We start from the raw sequence: 27,894 nt of genomic DNA, 5'->3' as shown, positions 1-27,894 counted from the left end.
GCTGCAGACACAGAAATAGCTCTGAAAAGCTGTACTTTGTGGGAGAGATTTGTATCTGTAGAGCAAATCTACCTTAGTGAAATAAACAGTGATGCGAACAGCAATGAAAACAGGCTCTCTGTGAAGCCCCCCATCTGTTTTATCCAGATCTAGAAAGAACTTAACTCATAGGAAAAGGTGACTGAAAGTATGATGTTTTTAGAGGTCTGACAGGGAAACCTTTTAACACCAGGTACCATCTATTGTCTCTGAGAGCAGCTACTTGAGAGATTCTTATCTTCCTAACAAGACAGCCTTAGCTCACCATGCTTTCCTCCCATGAGCCTTTCATAGCCTGTGATGTCACTTCCCCTGAGAAGCCTCGAACCCCCATTCTTTATGTAATCCCAGGATGGCATAGAAACCTCAGTCCTCTGGCTCTTCCTTGAATCTCATATTTGCAAGACTCCTTTGTCTATGTATACATTAATACATTATGTACCTTTTTTCCCATTACTCTGTCTATTGTCCACTTATTTCAGCAGATGCAGACTGGAAACTTTGGAGGAAGAAGGAAATTCTTCTTGCCTCTGCAAACTAAAAGACTAAAGAATATTGCAATGTTTCATTTAGGTATTTCTAAGACACAATAATTCTTTGGGGAGTAAAAATGCCTAGGCAAAGACAAATGGGGACTTTTGGAAAGCTTTCTCTTTTCCAGAACACTTCTTCTCACATGTGGGTATATACTGAGAGCTCTGAGTGCATTGTACATGATAGGGCATCGGCCCATTGAGTTTGTTACTGGAGAAAACAAACAGTGACTGGAAATTTGGCAAATTGAATCACATTGATCTATTAAACATTAGAGGTAGGAGAGTATTAAGGATCGTATAGCTCATGCTTCAGTCTTATAGATGGGAGAACAGAAGTCTAGAAGAAGTGACTTGCCCACTATTAAACAGAACCATGTTATGCTTATTAATGTTTTTATTTAAAGTGGTAGGGAAAAAACTTTAAGGCAAACTCTCAGTGAGTATTGGCTTACTTATTATGAAACTTTACCTTCTCTTGCAAATTTTTTGAGTATCAATTATTTGTGTGGCACCATAATACATTTTGAAGATACAGAAATCGAGATGGTAGGAACTCTTTAGACACACAATCACATTACTACGCCTTTATAAATATTGAGTTTGTAGCGTTTCCTTGGAATGAGAGAAAAATATATTCAAACAATGTCAAACTGCCTTCTCTCCATGCAGCTGCCAACTTATGTAAAATATCATATGCAAAGTACCTGCAGGGGGCTTTCTGAAGCAAAGAAAATAATCATTTATGACTATTTGGCTTTGGTGGGTAATCTCTGTAGGGAATCCCAGTGCTGGGAAGCTGGGTTGGGTCAGAAGAAATAGCTATAACTCATGTGTGACCGAACCCAGCTCCCCAAAGAAAGGGTCATTTCTTTCTTAGACCACAGATGACACCAAAGATCAAATAAGCCAGCTGAGGGGCTGCCTACTATCCAAGGCTTTTTTTTTTTTTTTTCTTGCTCAGCCTTTCAGGGGTGAGTGGGCCTCCTTCTCCTACTGGCTTTTCCTGCTACAGTAGTGCCCAGTGTGGAAGAAGAAAGAAAAATGCATCTCAAAGGAACATACAACTTTCTGAGGCAAGAATACACCACAGAGATGCAGGTGCCTTCATCTGACTCTTGCTCCTTACTCCAAAAGCCTTTCCTCCATTCCTACCCCAGAAATCTTGCCAGCCACCTACACTCCACAGCATGGTACCATAGTGGCATCCTTGGCTTTGATTATATTCCAAACTCCTTCTTGGGAAGACATAGGGTAAAGAATGTTAGAACTTCTCTGGAGACCAGTGTCACTAATCACATCATGAAAACCAGCTCTGGCCACAAAGCCACTGGACAATCCTGAAAAAAATGATTTTAAACTTGCCTGTGGTTATAACTTCAAGGGAAGAACCTCATGATAGTTTATTTTACTACATCTGCATTTAGTATTTCTTCGCTCCCTTGATTCATTCAAGAATGATGAACTGAAGTCCTACTGTGTACCAGGCATATCTGGAAAGGGTAGTTTCCTCTTCTTTTATTCATTTTGGAGAACTATGTGCTGTCATGAAGACTAGTTTCTAGGGGCAGAGACAGACAGTAAGTGAGAACATTGTCATCTTTCATCAAGTCAAAGATATTGGTGATTGTAAGATGTGCTACTATTTCTTGAGCCACTGAGAAAGAAATTTAATGATAAACAAACAAATATGTGTCAGCTAAAGTTGATGCTTGTGGTTTCAGTGCTGCTGTGTTCTACCTCCTGTATACACCATGCTGTCTTTTGATCTGCTTGGCTGCCCTGCCCAGAGCAAACACATAGCTCCAAAGCGTGGTGGGGTTAATGACTGGAATATGAGGGTTGGTATTTAGTGCTCCAGACCCAAGCCTGCCCTTAGGAGAACCCAAGTCAGGACACATCATCAACTCTAAGATACATCTTGATTTCAAAAATGTGAGTATATGAAAAAAAAATCTTAGAAATGATGAGATATGGTAAATAGTTATCATTGGTGCTAAGGAGAAAAATTAGCAGGGAAATTTAAACACCATGTCCCAGAGAGAGCCTCACTGGTAGATGACTTTCTGGAAAAGACTGGAAGACAGCAAAGCTTAGGAGTGTTTGTGGGTGGAACATTCCTGGGAAAGGGAACAAGCCATGCAAGGGCTCCGAGGGAGGGGTGTGTCTGGTCTCTTCATGGGATGAGGAGGCCAGTGTATCTGAAGAACAGCAAGGAAAGGACAGAAAAATAGAAAATAGAAATATGGAGGTTAGATTTTGCACAGAACTTTCGGTCATTTTAAGGTCTTTGATTTTACTGTGAGTGAGACAGGAAGCCATTGGAGGGATCTGCGCAGAAGGGTCTGAACTGCCTTAGATTTTCACAGGCTGGATCTGCCTGCTGTGGTGCGAAGAGTTTAAAGAGGAGCAAGAGTGGAAGCAGAGAGACCAATTAGGAGGCTACTGCAGATCTAGAGAGAGAGGATGGTGACTTGGACCAGAGCAATAACAGTGAAAGTAGTGAACGGTGGTCAGAACGTAGAAATACGTTGAAGGTAGAGCTGAAAGGATTTTCTCATAAATTGAAAATGGAAAATGAGAGAGAGAGGAGTCAAGGTTGACTGCAAGATCATTGTTTATATCATATTTACCTGTTCCTGTCAAATTAGGTCGTATGAGCCTCCTCCTTCTCCACCTTCTTGGTCTTCCAGAACATTCTGTATTTCTCTGCATCACAGATCACAGAGCTATGTGTCAATTTCCTTATCCATGAAACAGAGATGATATTAATAATGCAGACCTCATGGGGTTTTGTGATTACTAAAATGTATGTGAAGTAGGTATTATATGCTAGATACTTTTCAATGCATGCCTCAATGCTGCTTTAGTAAATGTTCACAATTATTTCTATCATTTTGCTTTATTATTTCTATGTAGACAAATGTTCATATTGGATACCAAGGATGGTGGAGGTGGGCTGTCAGCCATCTGCTCCTGCCAGGGCTCTACCCACCACTTCTGGGCAAACCACACTCAGCAAGGGAAGAGGAAATATCCAATTAGTTAGAAGCCAAGACAAACATTGGATAATCTTGGACCAGGGGCAGGGATTCTCTGTTGTAAGGGCAAGAGCCCATATTTTTCTCTTTTCTGCTCTTCCTCCCTCTTGTACCCAGTGGAAAGTAAGTGGACCTAGGCAGAGCTTGTTTCCTTGGGCCAAGTCCAGCAAAGGTGCTCTTTTGTTCCTGGTTCCTTGTAAGTGAAAGGGGGAAGGATGCAGGACCCTCTGTGACCCAACCATCTCTCTTTGGCCACCTGGCTCAGATACCACCATTCTGAGAAGTCCTTTGAAAGATGTAATCCAGGCAAACTCTATCAGGAGGTTGTGCGGGACTCTTCAAACAGGGCTGGTCCTGCACACCAACATGCTCCTGCGACTCACTCTTCTCGGCCTGCGTTACCTCCCTTCTCCTCTCTAGCATCTTTCTAATAAACTTGTCTCACTCTTTTGTGTCCATCCGGAATATGTATAAACTGGAGCACTTTCTCCTTGACACACAGAAGGGACAGGCAAGGTCTCTGTTAAGCTTGTTTATTGCTGTTCACCGTGGATGTGTTCTTCACATCCTCACTCATTCGCTGCCTGGATCTTTTGTTTCACTTCTTTAAATGATTGACTTTTTCATCTTAGAAAAGGCAGACCCCATCTGAGGTCCAGATGACTTTAGCTATGCTTTGCTTCTTAAAAGGTAAAGTGAGGGAGTTCGGAGGCTATTGAAAATTTCTAGCTGATTGATGGGTAGAGACAAACAACAAAGAAAGGAGCTGGAAAGTGAAATGGCTCTTCCCACTGTAATGGGGCCACAGGGAATTACCCCAGATCGCTGGTGGCAGGAAGTCTAGTAAGGCACCTTGAGTGTTTACTGCTGAAAGAGGCTGCTTTAGATTTGTTGGTCATGCCAAAGAAGCATAGTAAAGGCTGAATGAGTTAGTTATAAGATGTGTGGGGGTGTTTGTTTAAGAGTTCAGCATGAACAAGGCTCTATATTAAGCCTTACTGAGGGGCTTACTTAGATAAGTCAGACACAGCTCCTTGCCCTCTCTCCAGAAATAACTTCCCACCTCAGAGGGGAGATAAGGCAAATCTTTGTGCAGATCCACTCTGAGCATTTCTCTGACCTTCCTCTCATGGGTTATGGTGGTTCTAGGTGTGATGCAGCAGAAGCAGTGTCCTGGCAAGGCGAGCTCTGGGACCCGGGTTCATATTGGATGGGGTGATGCCCACAGGGCTAGAATTAGCCCAGACTGGAGTGAATGCTGGTGATCACACCTCTCTGATGAGGCCAGTCTAGGGTGGAGTTGTCAGGGGGCCTCTCTGGCCCACAGAGTTCTCACTCACTTTTCTTCCTTGTGCTCCCATCTACATCTCTTTCCTTGCTTTTCCCCAGGTTTTATCTTTTACCAAAACATTCCATCAGCATGGGAGCAGTGGGAGTCCTGAGGGGTAAAGGGTGGAGATGTCTTTGGCTGGAAACCCTTTGTGCCTTTCGCCTGCGATGATCCTTGCTCACAGACCTTTAGTAACCTTTCAGCTGCCCCAAGTGAGTTTCACTACAGTTCTTTTCCTACTTAGATTGACTGGCTCTGTCCCTGCAGGATACCTACTTAACTTCTCTGGACCTTATTTTCTTACACAAAAAATAGGGTAGAGGGACGGCTTAGAATTCATAAGTACTCAGCTTTTTTCCTGCCTTGACATCTTGAGAATTGAAGCCATCTTTTCTATCTTCATGCCTCCAGACATATTGATGTCCAGACATTTTCTATGTTCTGGCAAAAATGGACTGGACAGAGATGTCATACTCTTCCTTAGAACCCCCTTGTAGATTTTCATTTGTTTCTCCATTCTGAGAAAATCAAGTAGTTCTACTTCATGTTTAATTAAGATCTCTCTTGTAGGTAATTTTCTTCCGAGTAGATTTCATGAATGTAGAGAACAATAACTAAATGCCTTTTTCATATAGAGCATTTATATGCTCACATATACAAGTTAATTTTCTTTTACAACCCTATATTTAGCCCCATTTGGGCCTCATTTCCATTAATTTGCATGTTGATATTCATATTTATGTAGATATATTCCTAGATTCAATGGAAAAGAATATCCTACACAGAAGGTTGGAAATGACAATTTATTCATAGAGTTTGATCCTAAGATTTAAGAGAAGTTCATTGGGCAGGATTGCCAAATTAAATACCTAACTACTTTTTTCTGTACTGCTAAAAGTGGTTATGAATTATATTTACTCATTTGTCTTCTGCCAAAAGGAGAGCAGAGGTAGATGCAGCACATGGGAGATGTCCCCCAACAAGACAGTCCTGATGAATGAAATAAGGTCTCTAAGAGGTATCAGGCATTTGGGAGGGAATGGCCCACCTGGGTGCCAGAAATGTCAATCCCTTGCCATGTGGATGACACTCCTAAAATGTATTGTCCCTGGCAGACACCACGTGTCCACTCTAATGTATGGTTCCCCTGTCTAGAACTTAAACTGAAGGAAGCTAGAGATTCTAATGTTAGGATATCCACAGCTTTCACGATACCTCGGAGTTGTGGCCCCACTGAGTATATATCACGTGCTAAATGATATACTGGTTCTTTATATGCTGTCTTGTTACTTTTGAAAAATTACCCCATTTAACAGATATGATTTTTTTTCCAATTTTTAAATAAAAAAACCTGACATTCAGAGAGGATAAATGACTTCGTCAGGCTAAGAAATGGCAGACCCAAGTGTTGAAATCAGGAATGTCTGATCTCAAATTTCATTTGTATTTCTGCTTAATCAAGCCTCAGTAATTTGAAATGAAGAATACTTGGATGCCTTCTAGGAGAAACATGTTGAATAACCTCTCTGATTATTCTCTTTGGCTAACCCTCACTCAAGATTAATATTCAAGCAGGTTGTTTTAATTATTTTTCTACTAGAAAACAAAAATTGAACTAAATATAGCATGTTAATGCTTTATTAGGAGGTGGAATCCCAGGGAAGCAAGGGAAAGGGAAAGTGAGAACTCCGAAGGAGGGAAAGAAAATACAAGGAGATAGGTTACGGAGCTGGCCAGTTTTATAGGAAACACAGCTGCATGATTGGCACAAGGGACAGCTTCAGACAAGCTAAGTGACAGCACTGCACCTCGGAGCTGTCAGTCCAGACAAGGAGAAAGGGGTGTTTATCTCTCAGCAACTTCCCATCTTCTGTCTTTTACTGGTCCGTAGGGTGTTAGCTCATCTGTACTTCCAGATGGTATTGCCTAACCTCTCTAAGTAGCCGCTGACAAAGCCAGGCCCGTGTCTCATGGTGAGGTCTTTCATCTAAAATCAGAAGAGGCAGGGAGAGTCAAAGCATCTGTGGGTCCAGCTGGACTGGACCTGGCTGTTGGGGATACAGTGGCAGGAATGTCAAAGGACATGCTAAAGCCCAGTGTTCTGCCTGGGAAGGATGAAACAGTCAGCAGTGTTAGGACATGAGTTTATAGAGGCTAGTGTCCTATACCTGGGCGGCAGGTGGGCCTCAGGAAATCTGAGGAAGTATATGCAAATCTGCTTTCTAGGCCCTCACTATCTTATGCTATGTGCATCTCACTCTATGATACTAGAACAACATGCATTTCTTTCTTTCATTCTTCAAGGTGGTAGCCCTAGCAATCTCCTCAAAATACTTAATTAGGATTAGCAAACCCAGAGACTGTACCTACCCCCCAGGTTTAGGACACTAGCCCCCGTAAGCTCATGTCTTAACAGCTGATCTTGGAGCCATAGTTGATATTCATCACCTCTCTCTTCTATGACCCTTTCAAGATTTTCCTTATCCGTGGACAGCCCCTTGTCTGTTCTGGGTTGCTTGCCTGGTGACCCAGATGTTCATCCCAGAGAAGTTTAATCCCCTAATTCCTAGTCTTATAACTACCTCAATTGACATTTATGGTAGCCAAGAGTGTCAAAGGACACCCATGGTTCCTATACCCATTTATTCTAATTTATTCTAGTTATTGAGGACATAGAATCATGTAACAGTCACTGAATTAATGCAGAAATAAATATATTTCTTTTTTCTGTAAAGGGCATGATACTGATACTAGGTATTTTGAACTTCATGGACCATACCATGTCTGTTGGAGCTACAGAACTCTGCCCTTTTAGTGGTAAAGTAGCCATAGATAATATGCAAATAAACGGACATGGCTGTGTTCCAATATACTTTTATTTACAAAAATAGATTTTAGACCATGCTTGCCATGCAGTTTGTAGTTTGCCGAATCTTGGTTTAGTGACATGATCTGAAAGTCAGTGTTTAAACTCACTATTGCTAGGTTGGAAGGTGTCTTAGTGAGCCTTTAAACTTTAAGCCATGATTCCTCCAGACTGCTTACTTCTGAATAATAAGACACATGGTTAGACCTACAGATTTCATGGTTCTGAACCCATTGTAAGCTTTTTGATGTGCTACCGGATTCATTTGCCAGTACTTTATTGAGGATTTTTGCACTGATGTTCATCGGGGATATTGGTCTAAAATTTTCTTTTCTCATTGTGTCTCTGCCAGGTTTTGGTATCTGGCCTCATAAAATGAGTTAGGGAGAGTTCCCTCTTTTTTATTGTTTGGAATAGTTTCTGAAGGAATGGTACCAGCTCCTCATTGTACCTCTGGTAGAATTCGGCTGTGAATCTGTCTGGTCCTGGGCTGTTTTTGGTTGGTAGGCTATTAATTACTGCCTCAATTTCAGAACTTGTTATTGGTCTCTTCAGGGATTCAACTTCTTCCTGGTTTAGGAAGTGACTCTCTTCATATGAGGCAATATTGTGTTGTATCATATGGATCAGGCCTTTTGTAAGTCCTTAGATGATAGTGCTAGAGGAAGCAATGTAGTCAGGGAAGGACAACTAATGTCTGAAGTACATATCAATTACACTGCCTCCTCATGGTGAAGCATGTTGACATAGTCAATGTCCCATTCAGCAGCTCACTAGTCACCCTGAGGCATGATGCCAAGTAGATACGTTGGTCTCTGCTGAGGACGTTGAGCGCCCAGTAGTGCCAATGGCTATCATCCCAGATAAAGAAGACCCATGTTGTTAAGTTTGTATAAATTCTATCTGTACCACCATATACAACATGCTCATGGGTGTAATGCACACACACTGGGGTGGCTGAGAGAAAAGGCTGGCCCTCATCCACAGGTTGGGTCATTCTCTTCCCTTGACTATTCAGTGTCTACTGTGTGGTATAACCTCTGTGATGAGCATTAATTTGAAACATGAAGATCCACATCTTTGTAGCCAGTCCTATTGATCTACTTCTATACATCTTACTCAGATTTCCCCCCCAAATTGTCTATTCATGTGTCTACCAAGCTCTTGACCAACTGATCAAGTGATTCACCACTGCCCAGGAGTCAATGTATATCCATATCTCAGTTCACCCCCTCCTGCATGTCAAGTGGACAGCCTTCCAATGGTCATGTATCTGCCTATCTACCTCTCCTATGTAGCTTCTCAGAGCCCCAAAGTGTGGCTTAATGAAGCAGCTAAGTTATTTCTTATCTGTCAATTGGTCATAGGAAATATCCCACTTTCTCTTATTAGGTCATGGTGAGATAAAGAAGAGACATCAGCAGCCTAAGTACTTGGTATTTTTGTTCATATGCTGTTTCCACTGCCAGAAGCTGATTTTCAAATGGAGAGTATTTCTCTTCTGCAGAGGTGATGGCATTCCTTTAGAATTCTAGGTCTGCACTGTGACTTTCCCAATAAGCTTGTTGAAGACCCCTCACACTATTGTAATCTACTGATATCTGAACACCATGGAATCCACCAGGTCATAAAGCTCATGTCATCAGAGGTTTGCACTGATTTTTGGACCTCCTGTAGAGGCTTTTCTAACTCTGGGCCCCAGCGAAAAGTGGAAGCCTTTAAATTAGCCAGTTAATGTTAAGTTCACTCTATGCTCAAGCTATCATTTTTGCTGCAGTTCTATAGCATTTACTCTCTGTCCCATTCTGTGTGGTTTTAACAGTGCATTGTTTGATATTGCCATAACCTAATAAACACTTGAATGAATGTATGAGTCTTCAGTTCAATTTTAAAGCACTAGGGAATAGCTAACCACCACTCCTCTCCCAGCTCCCAGCTATTGTCCCCACTAGCATTCACAGGGTTCAGATGTCATCTCCTCTTCACTTAGCAAGTTGTTACTCATCTTTTAAGGATCAGGTTGAGTTTAGTTTCTGTGAAAATTCTTATCTACCCTAAAGAAGCTGAAACTCTCTTTTACACACTGGCCCTATTGAATCTTGTTCACTCTGTTACATTATATTATACTTATCTAAGTTCTACCTCTTCTAATTTGTTAACTTTATAGGAGCAGGGATACATCTTAATCATCTTCAATTCCCTAAGGAATTGAGAAGGCTTGAAATAAAGTAGGTGCTTACTGAACATTTGTTAAGTATAATAAATGAATGGATTTATGATGTTATGCATTAATTTATGACAATAAAAATATTTTTGTGTGTGTGTTAAAAACACAAATGAAAAAGTAACATTATCACAATCAGGAGAATCCTACACTATCTCTGTGTAATACTCACTAAATTAAAATGACAAGCCAGGCCATTCATGTCCAGGATATAGTTTGACCCTAACCTCAGAAAATAGAAGTGGGGAGAAAGAGGTGCTATTTGTTTCTAAAATAGTGTTAATTAAATATACAAAAATTAACAAATAGTGTTAATTAAAAAGAGAGAAAGTAAAAGAGGAATATAAAATCACTGGTGTGACATTATTTCTGAGGCCTCTGTTTTGTTCCATTGGTCTATATATCTGCTTTGGTAACAATGCCATGCTTTTCTGGTTACTGTAGCCTTATAGTATAGTTTGAAGTCAGGTAGTGTGATGCCTCCAGGTTTGATCTTTTTGCTTAGGATTGTCTTGGCTATATGGACTCTTTTTTTTTGGTTCTATATGAAATTTAAAGTAGTTTTTTCTAATTCCGTGAGGAAAGTCAATGGTAGCTTGATGGGGATAGCACTGAATCTATAAATTACTTTGGACAGTATTGCCATTTTTATGATACTGATTCTTCCTATCCATGAGCATAGAATGTTTTTCCATTTGTTTGTGTCCTCTCTTATTTCCTTGAGCAGTGGTTTGTAGTTCTCTTGAAGAGGTCCTTCACATCTCTTGTCAGTTGTATTCCTAGGTATTTTATTCTCTTTGTAGCAGTTGTGAATGGGAGATCACTCATGATATGGCTCTCTGTCTATTATTGGTTTATAGGAATGCTTGTGATTTTTCACATTGCTTTTTTATCCTGAAACTTTGCTGAAGTTGCTTATCAGCTTAAGGAGATTTTGGGCTGAGACGATGAGGTTTTCTAAATATAAAATCATTTCATCTGCAAACAGAAACAATTTCACTTCCTCTGTTCCTATTTGAATACCTTTTCTTTCTTTCTCTTTCCTGACTGCCCTGGCCAGAACTTCCAACCCTGTGTTGAATAGAAGTGGTGAGAGAGGGCATCCTTGTCTTGTACAGGTTTCCAAAGGGACTGCTTCCAGCTTTTGAGCATTCTGTGATATTGACTGTGGGTTTGTCATAAATAGCTCTTATTATTTTGAGATACAGTTCATCAATACCTAATTTATTGAGAGTTTTTTAGCATGAAGGGGTGTTGAGTTTTATTTTATCAAAGTCCTTTTCTGCATCTATTGAGATAATCATGTGGTTTTTCTCATTGGTTCTGTTTATGTGATGGATTATGTTTATTAATTTGTGTATGTTCAACCAGGGATGAAGCCTACTTGATCACGGTGGATAAGCTTTTTGATGTGCTGCTGGATTCGGTTTGCCGGTATTTTATTGAGGATTTTCACATCAATGTTCATCAGGGATATTGGTCTAAAATTTTCTTTTTTTGCTGTGTCTCTGCCAGGTTTTGGTATCAGGATGATGCTGTCCTTATAAAATGACTTAGGTAGTATTCCGTCTTTTTCTATTGTTTGGAATAGCTTCAGAAGGAATGGTACCAGCTCCTCTTTGTACCTCTAGTAAAACTCAGCTGTGAATTTGTCTGATCCTGGGCTTTTTTGGTTGGTAGGCTATTAATTACTGTCTCAATTTCAAAATGTGTTATTGGTCTATTCAGGGATTTGACTTCTTCCTGGTTTAGCCTTGGGAGGGTGTATGTGTCCAGGAATTTATTCATTTCTTCTAGATTTTCTAGTTTATTTGCATAGAGGTGTTTCTAGTATTCTCTGATGGTAGTTTGTATTTCTGTGGGATCAGTGGTGATATCCCCTTCATCATTTTGTACTGTGTCTATTTGATTCTTCTCTCTTTTCTTCTTTATTATTAGTCTGGCTAGCAGTCTATGTACTGGGTTAATCTGAAATAGAGGCAGTAATTAATAGCCTACTGACTAATAGAAAGCTTCTTGTTCTTATGGAAACTGAGCTGTGGGGAAGGGAAGATAGAAGACGGATAGGAAGTAGATAAGAGTTCCTACCTGAGTGTGTTTGTATATCCAGGAAGGCTAATAAAAAAGATTGTGACATCACTAGCATAAAAGATGATGAGACCCTAAGTTAGGAAACATCACTGAATGGAGAAGAGAGTATCTGACAAAACACAAGCTGTGTACATTCACAGGAGCATGGTCCCTGGAATCCGCTTTCCTGGATTATAACTCTGTCCTTGCCATTTCTTCATCATGACTGGTGGCAGCTCAGACCACTCCTCTTAGCCTCATTTTCTTCATCTACACAATGAGCAGGTTAGAGCTGATAATATATAAAGTCTTTTGCCACAGACACTTCAACTTGTTGACAGTTTTTCCCTGAGCCAAACTTCTCAAATGTTCTTTTGCTAACAAAAACTGCACAGCATAAAACTTAAATGACCAAGAACCTATTAGAAAATTAGTAGTTGCAACCCCAAGGAAATGAAAAGTTTAACAAGAGTGCAGGCAGAGCTGGTGTTTAAATGGGGGAAAAGCATTCACACAGAACCCTTAATTGGTAACTAGGGCAGCCTGAGTTAGGCGGCTAACAAGCTAAACAATTTTGATGACATAAAATTAACACCAGGACACAGCAAAAGCCTGTTTTATTTGCTATTTTATGTGTTATGTGACAATTTAATTAAACTTTGAAGGAATCCAAGCAGTTAATTCCCCAGAGAAATAAACAAAGAATGACATTTAGGCCTGTCTCCCAAGGAGTTAGGCAAGGGAGTACTTTTTCATTTTATAATGCTATAAACCCAACTTTTACCTTGAAATTAGTAAGTGCTATTAAATTAAATAGCCTCAGTTTTGCCTGCATCCCTTCTCCTTTCTCCTCCCAGGATTGACCTAAAGTCACCTGGGATATCCAGGCGAATATGATAAAGGCAATTTGAGTTGCACCTCAAAATCTGTAGAATGAACTTTCAATATATGCTACATTGCAGGCTCAACCTGGGCACCTCTGCTTTCTTTTTACAAACACTGGTTAAGATGGCATAATGTAACAACAACAGCCACAACTATCACCACACAATATTGGTCAAGAGAAGCTAGGGTATGCTGCAATAACAAAGAACTCCAACATCTTAGTGCTCCAAACAGCAATGGTGTATTTCTCACTCATCGTTCTTGTTGACCCAGGGTTTCCTGGGGATTCTGCTCCATCAGGCCACCTCTTAAGTACCAAGACAGGTGAAACAGCCATGGTCTAGATTATTGTTTGTCTCGGTGGCATAAGAAAAGCAGCAACACTGAAGGAGGTGCCAGTCCTCAAAGCTTCCATCTGAAATTGACATGTTGCAGCTACATCAGGCACTTCTTATGAAAATCTAATGGACGTGTCAATTTCACTCACATTTTATTCACTGAAGCCTGTCACATGATCACCTCTAAACAGAAGTGCAGAGAAGTGCAGTTCTTCCATGTGCCTGAAGGAGGGAGAGATAGAAATATTTGGTGAACGGCATTTCCCATGTGCCAATTTGTCCTAAGCGACATATGCATATACATGCATGTGTACATATATGCACATATGTATATACACATAGACACATCGATTCATTTATATATACATAATAGATATGCACATATGTAATCTGAATAATATAAAAATATTTGTGTAGTAGTTTCAGAGATCTTGGCGTCTGTCATCTTAGTAGGTGCCAGCATTATCCTCTCTTAGCTGTGTGTCCTGGGCATGTAAATGAGCTCTTTGTTTCTCCATTTTTCATTTGTGAAATTGCCTACCTCATGGGGCCAGGATAAATGTATAACACATATGACATTATTTCATAAATGATCAATAAGTGCTAGTTAGAATTATCTGCAAGAAGGCTTAAACACCTTCTCTTAATGAAAACAAACAAATGGAAACAGATCAAAATGAAACTTTCTATTCTGGTCAGAAAAGGTCACACAGTTTTCTTTCATATAAATAAAGTCAAATTGATTTGCATTAGGCTTTGTGTATATTTTACTTCTACTCTAAGTCTGCTTGACTGTCATATCAACTTTAAGTTCACTCTATGCTCAAGCTATCATTCTTGCTGCAGTTCTATAGTATTTGCTCTCTGTCCCATTCTGTGTGGTTTTAATAGTGCATTGTTTGATATTGTAATAACCTAATAAACACTTGAATGAATGTATGAGTCTCCAGTTCAATTTTAAAGCATTAGAAAATAGCTCAGCAGGCCCAGGGTCATGGGAGAGGAAAGAGGACTATCAATGGAGTGCCTACTATATGCTGAGTAAATATTGTGCTAAGCGTTATAAATACATGATTTAGTTTGATCCTCACAATACTTCACTGAATTATATATGATTGACCCTTGCTATATAAAGAAACAGGAAACTGATACTCAAGGATCTCAATGAAATAATGAAAACAGCTACTATTTTTTGAGGACCTACAATGGGATGAGCACTTACTGTTCATCAGACAACGTAATCATCACACACAGGTGCGCATATACATACACACAGAAGCATATATCACTCAGCACAGTGCCTACATGTTAGCCACTTAACACATGCGGACAGCTGGGTTGGGAAGGAGTATGAAGATATTTGAACAAGAGGACAAATAGCTGGTACTTACTCAGTAGCATTTTCAGGAGCTGAATGATGTTTGAGCATCGGCAATACAAATTGGCAACTATGTGGGATGAAGGTTGGGGAGGGGAAGAGACTAAAGATAGGGAGATCATTTAAGACAGGAGTTCCCAAACTCCTGGGCTATGGACTTGAAACCCACAGTGTTCATGAAGCCTTCTGTTGAAAATATAGCCTACAGATATTCTGACCATTACTGAGATTTGCTGGAAGTAAGTGAAATTCAGCTAGATCAGAGCAGTTCAGCAACTTAGAAATCATCACAATCAACCTCTCCATTTGACAGATGACAAAGCTGAGTTTCATAGAGGTGATGTGACTTGCCCAAAGCCATACTGATCAGGTTCCTACTGGTCTGTAGCCCATTAGGAACTGGGCTGCACAACAGGAGGTAAGCCATGGGCCAGCAAGTGTAGTTTCGTCTGTATTTACAGTGGTTCCCCATCTCAGTCTTGCATTACCGCCTCAGCTCCGCCTCCTGTCAGCTCTGCCTCCATTGGAATCTCACAGCAGTGGGAACCCTATTGTGATCTACATGTGTGAGAGTTCTAGATTGCACCCTCCTTATGAGAATCTAATGCCTGATGATCTGTTACTGTGTCCTGTCACCCCCAGAGGGGACTATCTAGTTGCAAGAAAACAAGCTTAGGGTTTCCACCAATTCCACATTATGGTGAGTTGTATAATTATTTCATTATAAATTGAAATATAATAATAGAAATAAAGTGCACAATAAATGTAATGTCTTTGAATCATCCTGAACCCCACTCCCCATGTGGGTCCATGGAAAGATCGTCTTCCAAAAAGTGATCCCTGGTGCTAAAAAAGGTTGTGGACCACTGATTCGTAAATCACACTATTGAGATGATTCAAGCAAGTGGCAAGAAGCACCAGAACTGGCGAAGGGGCAGTGGAAACCCAGGCAGGTGGAAGTGAGGCTTCCTAAGAAGTGCTGTAAAGGCAGTGTTGAAAAAACTAAGCACAGAAACAAGTGTGAGGGGCAAGGAGGAGAGAGGCCTCCACAGTCCATCAGCTGGAAAATCTAGGTGCCTAGTAGGACAGTGGTGTCATTTCTGGCAATTGTGAGGCCCAGAGAAAGAGCTATTTTTGGAAGAGACATGAAGAACTGATTTCTAGGTGTGTTGAAATTACAACAAATAATTGAATAGAGCTCCTCAGCAGATAGTGGGCATTGCAGAATCTGAAACTCAGGAGAGGGAATTGGCTAGACCTGGACATTTATGGATAAACAGCAGAGGAGATTGAAGCATAAGGAGTGAGGGGCGACTCTCAAGGTGGAGTGCATAGATACAGAAGATGAGAGATGGGAGTGCAGCTTTTGGAGGAGCAGAGAGGTTGAGGGCATGGGACCTGGAAATGGCAGAAAGGACATGAGGAGAAGCATTCTGAAAGTTAGAAGGAATACAGGAGGCAGACTATGTAATTTGGACTCAATTAATCAGGCTCTAATGAGGAGGTTTCCATCGGGAAAGGCAGTGCTAGATGTTCTAGATGTTTGGACAGGAGGAGAAAGAGAGTGAGAATATATAGAAACATTCAATACATAGGAACACGTGGCCCAAGTGTACTTGTTTGTTTCAAAACAAGAAAAGCCTGAATATTTCCTAAAACTGATGAGAAAATTTCTAACAAGGGAGAAAGTCCAGGCACAGGTGAGAGAGAGATAAATTGATTTCAAGCACCACACCAAGCTTAAAGACTTGCATTAAGGTTACAGGTAGAGGTAACTTTTGTTACCAAAGTTAGCTTTGGTAACTAAAAGGGCTGAGAGAGGGAAGCTGATGAACAGAAACATTTTTAGGAGGAGGCAATGAAAGTTTAAGTTTCTCATCTCAGAGCCTTCATCTGCTAACAGAAGGAAAGATCAAGCATTTTTGCCAATAGTGCTTTCTGAGTAAGAGATTGTCATGGAAATCAAAGGAAAATCAATGACCAGGAATGAGAGTGTTATCTATGTATGACACAGGTGCGTGACACCAAGGAGGCTCCCATCAGGAAAGGCAGTGGCTAGTGAGGAGTGCTCTTTCTAGATGTTTGGATGGGGTTAACTTGATAATGACAAGGGATAACTTAATCTACTTTTTAGTTTCAGTGAAGTAATAAGCACGTGACAGCGCTAAGTCCATAGAATCTGAATTGAATTCAGTATCTCACACACGGCCAACATCCAGAAACACTCAAAAAAATGTGCAGTTAATAAATGTTGAATTTTTATATTATTTAAATTTGACTTGTCTCTAATTTTACTATCTTTACTAACTACGAACTAGATGCTAAAGTCTGAAAAATCTCTGTGCTACGATCTTTTATCTACATTATCCTAGACTCTGTAGCTGAACTGAGAGGTTTCCTGAGTTCTCTTGTCATAGGGTTAGTAAGTGTCATAGCCAGGATTCAAACCATTTTCATGTCTCCAAAAAGCATATATGTTCTCTCTAGCATGAGGATACTATAGTGTTAATTTTTACGATTAGTGCACTGTCTTATATTGTTAGTACTTAACAACTTTTCTTCAATGGACTTGAAGCTCTTTTTCAGGTTTGTTTTCACTCTTTCCCTACCCTCACCCCAACTTTAATTTCCTGCATATCTGGGAAGAACTGACCATGAATTTATTACTGGTATTAAGAATCATACTATGTCAGCATGGGGATCTCTCTCTCAGCTTATCAAAAGAAAACAGCCTTTATTTCTAATGCTGAGGAAAGATTGCGATGGTAAAAAATATGGAAAACTGTGGAGGGAGAAAAGAGGTAAGAATAATAGAGAGATGTGAGGATGGTTGAGAAAGGAGAGAGGGAAAATTAAGGAGTTGGGAAAAGGCCAAGTGCATGGATGGGGAAGAGGAAGATGTGGAAGGGGAGAGAGGAGTGGAGGAGAGGTAAGAAAAGGAGTGGACCAGGGTCAAGGACAAGTGGGAAGGGGAGTGAAGGATTTTCAACTGGGTACAGCAACTTCGTTCCCATCACTGTATATTTTTGCTGCTTAGGAACCCAAGCCGACCAGGTCTGTGAAGATAGGAGACAGTCTGTTGGACGCTTAATGATTTATAACAAGTACACAAGAATGCCATTAAAAACTAATTCATCACCAGCAGGCTAAATGATTTGCAAACATCTGCTCTGCAACAGGACCCTCTTGGGAAGAGAATTTCCAAGGGTTGAAAAGTTCTTCTAATGTAGCTATTGCATATGGGAGTTAAGACATAGACACCCGCATTTGGGTCACCAGCTTTCCATCCAAAGTGATTAATTAGAGTGATGCTTAAATGTCTCCTTCTGACCTGCCTCGTTTGTGTGCTGGAACTCTCTCTAAAAGCTGGTTACCCTCCAGAGTGATTGCAGATTAAGACATGACAGTCCTCTACCCCAGAGGTTCCTTGTCTGAGATGACTAAGTTTCTTAGAAATGGTAGGTGTCCACCTTTAAATCTGCTGCCTTGACCTTCTATCAGACAGCAAATCCCAATATGAGTGAATTCTCAGGCTAAATATGTTCACTTTTTCTTGCCTTGAACTTGACAGTGGCTCACATTCTTCTAGAACTGGCTGTGGGTCCTTTCCCCATCCTTCATGCAATTTCAAACAATCCTTAAATTTATCATTCTAGGTAAAAAATCTGCAGCAAAGGATATATATATATATCCTTATATATATATATGTGTGTGTGTGTGTGTGTATGTGTGTGTGTATACATATATATATATGTATACACACACACATACACACACACACACACATATATATATATTGCCCTATATACACTGCGGTTACCTCTGAGTTAAGCTTTGGCCACGTTAGGTAGTTTTCAATATGCTTATGGTTTCCCATCTGTTATGGGTTGAATTGTGTTCCTCAAGAAAATGTACTGAAGTTCTAACCTCCAGTACCTCAGAAGGTGACTTTATTTAGAAATAGGGTTATCGCAGATGTAATTAGTTAAGATGAGGTAATATTGGAGCAGGGTGGGTCTCTAATTTAATACAGTTGATACCCTTATAGAAAGAGGAGGAGGAGAGAGACACAAAGGAAGGAAATGGATAGGCCATGATGAAGGCTGACCTTGGAGTGATGATGCATGTACAAGCCAAGGAACACCAGGGATTACCAGTAGATGTCAGAAGCTGGAAGAGGCAAGGAAGGATTATTCCGCATGGGATTTAGAAGTGGTATTCATCTGTGAAGACCTTGATTTTGGAATTCTAGCCTCCAGAGCTGTCATGTAATATATTTCTGTTGTTTTAAGCCACCAAGTTTGTGGTGCTTTGATAGGACAGCCCTGGGAAACTGGATCTCTCTCCTTCTTTGCTTTAAGGCACTTTTGACCTCATGGGAGCCTGCTCAACCAAGTACAAGCATACCATGAAAATGTCAGGGAGTGTGAGGGGAACTCCTCAATCATTGAGTGATGAGAGCCAACAGATAGATTTCCCAACCAACACATCATGTGGTGGGACAATTCTGAAGTGGGCTCCACAGTTCTCAGAAGGTTCCCAGAGGAATTGAGCTCCAGGAAGAAGGTGATGGTAGCATAAACCAAGGTGGTAGCAGTTGAGGTAGGGGGAGTTACTATCAACTGAGATGACTGAAGGGGGGTAATTTTGCCTGTTAGTTTTTGTTAAGCACAGTTGGATTGGGTAACTTTGTTTCAATATTGTGTAGATTACAGATTTGTACAAGTTCTTTGCCACTCCTTCCTTCCATCAAGAGCAGTGTAAGCCTCTTCCTGCATGGACTTTGCACTTGGCCTTTGACTTATTCTGGCCAATGGGACATCAGTAAATTTGACACAAGCAGAGGCTTTATAAATGTGTCTGCATTAGGACTGTCTCTGAGATTGCCATGTAAGAAAACTGGATCACCTAGTGGCAGATGAGAAGCCCAGGAAGGAGAACAAAGATGTCCCAGCTGACAGCCAGCACCAAATGTCAGATACGTGAGTGAAGCCAATTTGAATATTTCAGCTTCTGCTAAACTCTACTGACTAGCCACTTGAGTAAGCCCAACCACTTAGGTAAGCAAAATCAGCAGAAGAACTTCTAAGTCAACCCACAGAATTGCTATATATATTGAGTTGTTTTAAGTCACTACGTTTTGATGTGATCTGTTATGAAGAAATACATAATTACACAAATACCCAGCAATCTTGTGGGAGGCTATCACTAGAAACCTCCCTGAGTTTCACACTTTGCAGCCTCTGCCACAGGTAGACGTGGTCCTGCAATTAGCTCATACTTCTGGAATGAAAATCTGTTTTCCTCTTATTTTGGATGGTCTCTGTGTACCCTTCAAGGGTCATCTTTTACCTCATAGTGTTCCTGAAGCCTTCTGTTGAAAATACGGCCTGTAGATATTCTGACGATTACTGAGATTTGCTGGAAGTAAAAAAGTAGATCAGAGCAGCTGAGCAGATTAAAAATAGTTACAATCAACCTCTCCATTTTACAGATGACAATACTGAGTCCCATAGAGGTGATGTGACTTGCCCAGAGCCATATTGATCAGTCCATGACAGTAGCATTAAGAGTTTGGGATTGAATCCTGTCTCTACCATTTTTGAGCTGTGTGTCCTTGAGCTAGTTTCTTAAATTCCTTATGCTTTAGTTTCTTAATTTTTAAAATGATATAAGAACAAGTAACTTTGTTACAGGTTTTTATAGTTCATGAGACACTTATAATGCTTAGCACAGTGAATGGCAGATGATGAATGCTTAAAAAAGTTATTAATAATTTATTGAGTGCCAGGTGCTAGTCTAGGTGCTGGTGGCAGAAAAAAACAATAAAACAGACAAAGTCCTTACCTCCATGTAGCTTATATTCTAGTAGAAGACATACTATCCATTAAAAAAGCAAACGCATATATAATATGATATCAGGTACTATATAAAAGATAAGGACATTGGAAAAATAAGAGTTGGAATAATGAGTATGTTATCTGGATAGGTTGGTTCCAGAAAGTCTCTTTGAGGAGACAACACAGACAGGAATGGTAGGCATTGTCATCATCATCATTGTCATCATTATGATCACCATCCTTCTCCTCCTCATCCTCACAGCTGGTATTAACACAGGCTTTTGAAGCCCAAGATGACATTCTTTTAGCAACATCATGCTGCCTCCCAGTGACTGAGTAGAAAGGGAGAATTTACCAGCAAACAAAGAAACAAATGAAACAAGCTAAACACTACAGCTACACTCTCCTCTCTCACACAGAATTCAGGAAAAAGCTGCAAAAGTAGGTCAGTAAATACAAATCCTCTTTTCAGATTATATAAAATATTAATGCTTGGAAAAGCGACCGTTTTGATTCCTCCAGCCATCCAGCATGATGGTAACTTGCGAATGCCACTCTGGATGTTTTTCCTTCCTGGCTGCACATATGTGTGGTCTCTAAGGGCAGAAGTTACTGAAGAACAATCAACCAGGACAGCACAGGGGTTATGCATGCAGGATATGAAACCAGAGAGAATGAAATTTAATCTCAGTTCTACCACTTCCTAGGTGTATGGCTTTGGGCAAGGAAATAAATTGCTGAAATGTGAGCTCCATGAAGGCAGATCCTGCTCACCCGAATGTCACGGTACTCAAACCAGGGGTGATGGTCAATACATCAGTGCTTCAGTGACTGAATAGATTTACTTCATGCCTCCAAAGTTCAATTCACACCTTTAAAAAATGGGACTAATAATATGCACATCAGGTTTTTGTGAATTAAATGTGACAATCACCATAGAACATTTAGCACAGTGCCTGGCACATAGAAAGCTATCAATAAATGGTAGCTTTGTTATTCAATGTTTGTAGAATGAAAGCAATTTTGAGTGAATGAAGACTGCTAGTGGAAGAGCATGAACAGGAGGGCTAAAGCTAAGAAGATCTTTATAAATAAGTATAAAATAAAATGTAGACCATGGTCAAGGTGCCTCAGTCTAAGGTTTTTGAGAAATATTTCTAGAATATTTAGGTGAAAATGGAAGTTCAGACTCAGATGGTATTTAGGGAGCATCACTTGAGTTTCCTTGAGCATGGCAGGAACTGTGCTACCTGTGTCCACATCTACAATTTCATTAAAAAGATCATAGTAACCCAATTGGATGGGGATCACTATAGTACAGTTTATAAATCTGATAGAGGCCAGAGTTGGGGATTGAACCCAGTCTTTAACTTGGAAGATGTGAAGGTGTATTCCTTTCTACAGTAGACCAGTTTCACACCAATCTTTCAGGATGAATGTCGTATCATGGATTTAGCCAGGACCTGTGGTGTCTTCACTCTGTTCTGAGTTCTTCTATTAACAACTTACCCCTTAGGTTTTCTCACTCATCAAGTAGAAAAAAAAAAGAGTGATGTTGTCTACCTGCTGCCCAGAACTCTTCAGAGAACTGTACAAAAATAATAAAGCATTTATAAAGGTAAAGACAAAAACTTAATGTATATTTTTTAAAGTAGAGGTAATGATGCATGTGCCTTATGATTTTTAAAGAAGTATTGCAAGGCAATGTTTGTAATCACCTTATTCCCCAACTCAAAGCATATTGTGCATACAAATTTAAGGCTTCTTAGCACCTGCCATTCATTTTCAATAAGTTAAATGCTCATGAACAATCAATGAATTTTTATATAGGCTTTGCAATTGCTAGAGGGCATTAGTACCCATTTTCTATTTGTAATTCATAAAATCTTGTGAAATCATTGTAATTACTTCTATGAGCAAGTGAGGAAATCAAGACAGAGAGAGGTAAAATGACTTTACCAAAGTCCCAGGTTAAGCGACCTTCAGGGTTCAGTTACAGCTTTTCCAGCTCTCGACATGACAAGTGCCATCTTCACTGTGCTGCCCCATCAGCCTCTGTTAGGTTCAAGAGTCTTAATTAGGATAATTATTGGTAATGTCTTTTTACATGATTTCATTTGCTATATTGTCCCCTAGCATAGATTCTGAATGCAGATATGAGGACCAATGGCTTCTTTTTATTTGTTGAAAAAAATATTTAAAGAAAATAGGCTATAAATTTCTTAAGGGCATATTGATCTCAATACATAATGAAATTATAGGGCTTTGCAAAGATATGATTATGGTAAGTGGACTATGAAGGATTTAGAAAACTTAATCAATGGTAATAGTAACTTAGTTGCTAGGATAATTCTTTGCTTATTGGGAATTAGGAGAAGTTGTTCTGAACACAAAGTAAGAAGTGGGCACTGGAAGATCTTTAGCTTCCCTCACTTTCTCACCCTGCTCTGTGCCCTGGGAAGCTGACTCCAAAGCATAGCTTCAACCTCACTCCCTCTCCCTCCTGCTGAGGTTGGATTTAGCCAATGGAAGTACCTGCATGAGATGGTAAGGGAGAGGGGATAGAATCTGAGGTCTTTATTCCCCTAGGCTCTAGTTGATAGTGGGGTGTTCTTGCTTAAGGCTACCTCTCCTATGGGGTCCTTCCCTACAGCTATAGGTCAGCTATAGCTCTCTTTCTAGGTCCAATTACTATTTTCTCACTGCTTCCCCTTTAGGCCTGATGAGATACCACTCCTGTACCTGTTGTCACTAGTCCAGAATGTTTTATCATTCTTTGCTGGCTTTCCTTAACCCTGACTATACATTTTTAGTAGTTATGGCATTAAGCATTTCTCCATTCCCCCTGTTGAGCACAGCAGCTGCCTCCTGCTAGGAATAAGTGATGATGATTTACAGGAGATGTGAGACTGCCTTGCCTCAATTATATATGCTTTGACCTCAAAAAGCACCCCCCCCACACCCAATTAAGGTGAACGGACAATGTGAATTAGAAGCACATGACAAATAGTAGAGCTTGATCCATTCATTTGAATGCATCCATGATGGACTGAAGTGTCTACATGAGGCAAAGCTTTCGTCAACCAGACTCAGTTAAAATGACCGCAGGAAGAATGTCCACAAGGACTTTAGCTCCCAAGCTGCTCATATCTGTCAGTGACTATCAACTATCTTGGGACCCAGCGCTCTTCAGTCTAAATGCACAGGAAGTTAGAGGAAATTATAAATAATCCTTGAAAGTAGAAAGGCAGCCAAGGATTTGGTTACATAACAATTGAAAACAGAGTCAGGGATAACATTCATGGTTACTCCTATTTTACAAATCTTTATTTTTTACATATATTCTTGGCTATATATTATTTTATATGCAATAAAATACTTTTTGTTATGATTTCAATAAATACTAGAGAGATTTAAAAAAAAACCCATCCATTAGTTAGCTTCTATAGTGCTTTAGTAATATGTCAACTGGGCCAGGAGGAAGTGCATTTTCCAGAATCCTCTTTGCTGTATGTTTCAGGTAAGGGCCACAAGAGAGATTCTTGTGTGAGATTTGGAGGCAAGTTGATCATTCATTTTAGTTTGCCTGGACAAAACGATTTCCCTGGACATGAGACTATCAGCGCTAAAACCAGGTCAGTCTCAGGCAAACAGGAACTGTTGGTAAACCTGTTGGAGAGTGAAAATGAAGCAGCAGCTCACACAGGTAGTCACTTACCTGCTGGCTCACCTTCATGGAATGGAGCAGCGGTGTGGGACTGTGACTACCTCCTTCTGCTACTCCATCTCCTCCTGCTCCACCTCCTCCTGCTGCTCTACCTCCTCCTGTTGGCTCCTTCAGCTTCTCCAACCCCTGGGCCAGGCATGCCTTTAGTTCCCCGAGAGAGGGTGTCTGCCTCTCCTCCGGACACTCACAACATCAAGATCTGCCAGTTCACTCTGCACGGGTCCTGCACGTCCTTGCTCTGGCCCACTTTACACACACTTTCTCTTCCTGAAGGAACTGCCTGCTCTGTGCAACTCAGGCTTCAAAATTAGATGCCAAAACAGCAGCATTACCAGAACACCATGTCAAATTTTTACAGTAAATCCATCTCTCTCTCTCTCTCTCTCTCTCTCTTTCTGTCTAGGCATCATACACATATCTTTGGGTTCTGCTTCTCTGACTGAACCCTGATTTCAGTTTCATTTCCTAAGTTTGAGGAATTCATAAGTTCACTTAGGAAAAAGCTTTACAGTTGGGCCCTCACAGCCATAGAACAAGAATAATTTCTCACCTTTTGGCCACTGCAGAGACATGCTTTGGCCTGAAAAGCAGTTGTCTACCAGACATTTACAATAACGTCATAGCAGGTGATTCTAGGAGGGCAAAGAGGTAGAATCCAGAATAACTGACTCTGCTGATGAAAATGTGGTGTTTCCAAAATATCTACAGACCTAAATCTTCATTGTGAATAGCAAGATCCCTTAAGCGCTTGCCTGTCTCTGTCTGTGCACTTTATCCCTCACCACTTTTGTTCTCACTTTATGCTCCAGTGACACAGAAGGAATTGCTAGTCCTTCTATGTCTGTGACTAACTCTCTGGGTGATCTTAGGCAACAAGCAAACACCAAACAAAAACCCCTCTAGCCTTGAGTTGCAGTATCTGTTATAAAATAAATCATACAAATCACGTGTAACTTAGGCCTTCTGTCTTCTTGTGTTATTTTCTTCTGCCATGACTACCTGCAAAACCCCTTAATGCCTGTGAATTCACCTCCTCTGTTAAGTCCCTTTGATGTTTTCAGGCACATTCAGGGGCAGATTTTTCTAAGCTACCTCAGAGGAATTCCTATTTTTTCTTCTATCATTAGTACTAGTTAACAAGAAGAAGAATAATAGTATTAATACAATTATACTATGGAGCTATAATAACTAAAACAGCATGGGACTGGGATAAAAACAGACACAGAGACCAATGGCATCAAATAGAGAATCTAAAAAAAACTCCATACGTCTAAATAAACCCTTTTCTAACAAAGGTGCCAAGAACATACATTGGAAAAATTGCAGTCTCTTCAATAAATGGTAATGGGAAAACTGGATATCTTTATGCTGAAGAATGAAACTAAATTCTTATCTCACACCATATAAAAAATAAAATCAAAATGGGTTAAACACTTAAATCTAATACCTCAAACTATAAAACTACTAAGAGAAAACACTGAAGAAACTCTCCAGGACATTGGACTTGGTGAAGATTTCTTGAATAATACCCCACAAATACAGGCAGCCAAAGCAAAATGGACAAATGGGATTACAAACTGAAAAGCTTCTGCAAAGCAAAGGAAACAATCAACAAAGTGAAGACACAACTGGCAGAATGGGAAAACATATTTGCAAACTACACATCTGACAAAAGATAAACAACCAAAATATATGAGGAGCTCAAATAACCCTATAGAAAAAAATGTAATCCAATTAAAAATGGGCATAATACCTGAAGAGACATTTCTCAAAAGAAGCTCTAAAATGGCAAACAGGTATATCAAAAAGTGTTCAACATAATTGATCATCATAGAAATGAAAATCAAATGTACAATGAGATTTTGTCTCACTCCAGTTAAATCAACTTTTATCCGAAAGACAGGCAATAAGTAAATGCTGATGAGGATATGGAGAAAAGGGAGCCCTCTTACACTGTTATTGGGAATGTAATTAGTACAACACTGTGGAGAACAGTTTGTAGGTTCCTGAAAAGACTGAAAATAGAGCTACCATATGATCTAAGAGTTCCACTGCTGGATATCTACCCAAAAGAAAGGAAATCAGTGTATCAGAAGGATATCTGCATTCTCATGTTTATTGCAGCACTATTCACAATAGCCAAGATTTGGAAGCAAACTAAGTGTCCATCAGCATATGAATGGATAAAGAAAACGTGGTGCATATATACAATGGAGCACTATCCAGCCATTAAAAATAATGAGATTCTGTCGTTTGCGACAACATGGATGGAACTGGAAGTCACTATGTTAAGTAAAATTGGCTTATTTTCTGTCCTGGCTTGGACAGAAAGAACAGCTTCACATGCTCTCACTTATATGTAGAAGTTAAAAATGAAAACAATTGAACTCATGGAAAAAGAGAGTAGAATGATGATTACCAGAAGCTGGGAAGGGTAGTGGGAAGGAAGTGCGGGTGTTTACTGGGTACAAAAAAACAGAATGTATAATATCTAGTATCTAGTATTTGATTGTACCACAAGGCAATCATATTCAATAATAATTTAATTGTACACCTAAAAACAACTAAAAGAGTATAACTGGATTGTTTGTAATACAAAGGATAAATGCTTGATGGGATGGATACCTCATTTACTCTGATGTGTTTATTACATATATTTTATATTCCTGTATCAAAATATCTCATGTACCCCATATACATGTATGTGTGCATATATCTATATCTATATCCATATCTACTGGGTACCCACAAAAATAATACAAAATTAAAGAGTAAACAAAAAGTCCCAAAATATTTTATGTTCTTCACAAATATATAATATACTTATTCTGTACCCACAAAAATTAAGAATAAACAATTTTTTAAAAAGAATAGTAACAATAATAAAGTAGGACAAGTAATTACTATTTATTTTTAGGAACTGGGATAAACTCCTTACCCATATTATCTCATCCAAATCCCCACAAGTCCTAAGGCATGTAGGGTGGTCACCAACATTTTACAGATAAGGAGTGTTGAGGCTCAGAGAAGTTAACTAATATGTCTAAGGCCTCAGAGGCTAGTAAGTGCATGCCTGGGATTTGAATACATTCTGACTTCAGAGCTCCAGGTGACACCTCGGCAATCAATTGTGGGTTATGTTGGTCACACTATATTGTAGTTGTCTGTTTACGTATCTTCACCTCATCTAGTTGGTAAGTTTCTAGAAGGTGAGGCAGGAACATGAATATCTAGTTTTGTTTCTCCAGCCTTTAATATTGTGTTTGGCATGGGTAAGTGCTGAATAAAATTTTGCAGAGAAATACATGGATACAAAGATGGGTGGATAGACAACTGGAAGTGGCCTGAGAGATCTTCTTGTCCCTCTTGATGTGCCCAAGGTAATCCAGCTTGGCAGAGCCGGCCTGAGAACCCACATTTCTGGCTTCCATTTCTGGGTCTTTGACATCAGAGTGCAGCCTGGCATCCCTCAGCAAAGCAGGAAACACATGAAGTCTGTAGACAACACAACATCTGAAGACTGAAAATTAAAAAAAAAAAAAAAAAAAAAAAAGGTGGGGGTGGGTATTCTGGTACTTTTCCATTTCCATTTAATATTTTAAGGCACAAACAATTTCTATTCT

Source organism: Mandrillus leucophaeus, unplaced genomic scaffold, assembly GCF_000951045.1.
Source record: "Mandrillus leucophaeus isolate KB7577 unplaced genomic scaffold, Mleu.le_1.0 Scaffold173, whole genome shotgun sequence".
NCBI classification, from domain to species: domain Eukaryota; kingdom Metazoa; phylum Chordata; class Mammalia; order Primates; family Cercopithecidae; genus Mandrillus; species Mandrillus leucophaeus.
Note: the sequence above shows the minus strand (reverse complement) of the source record.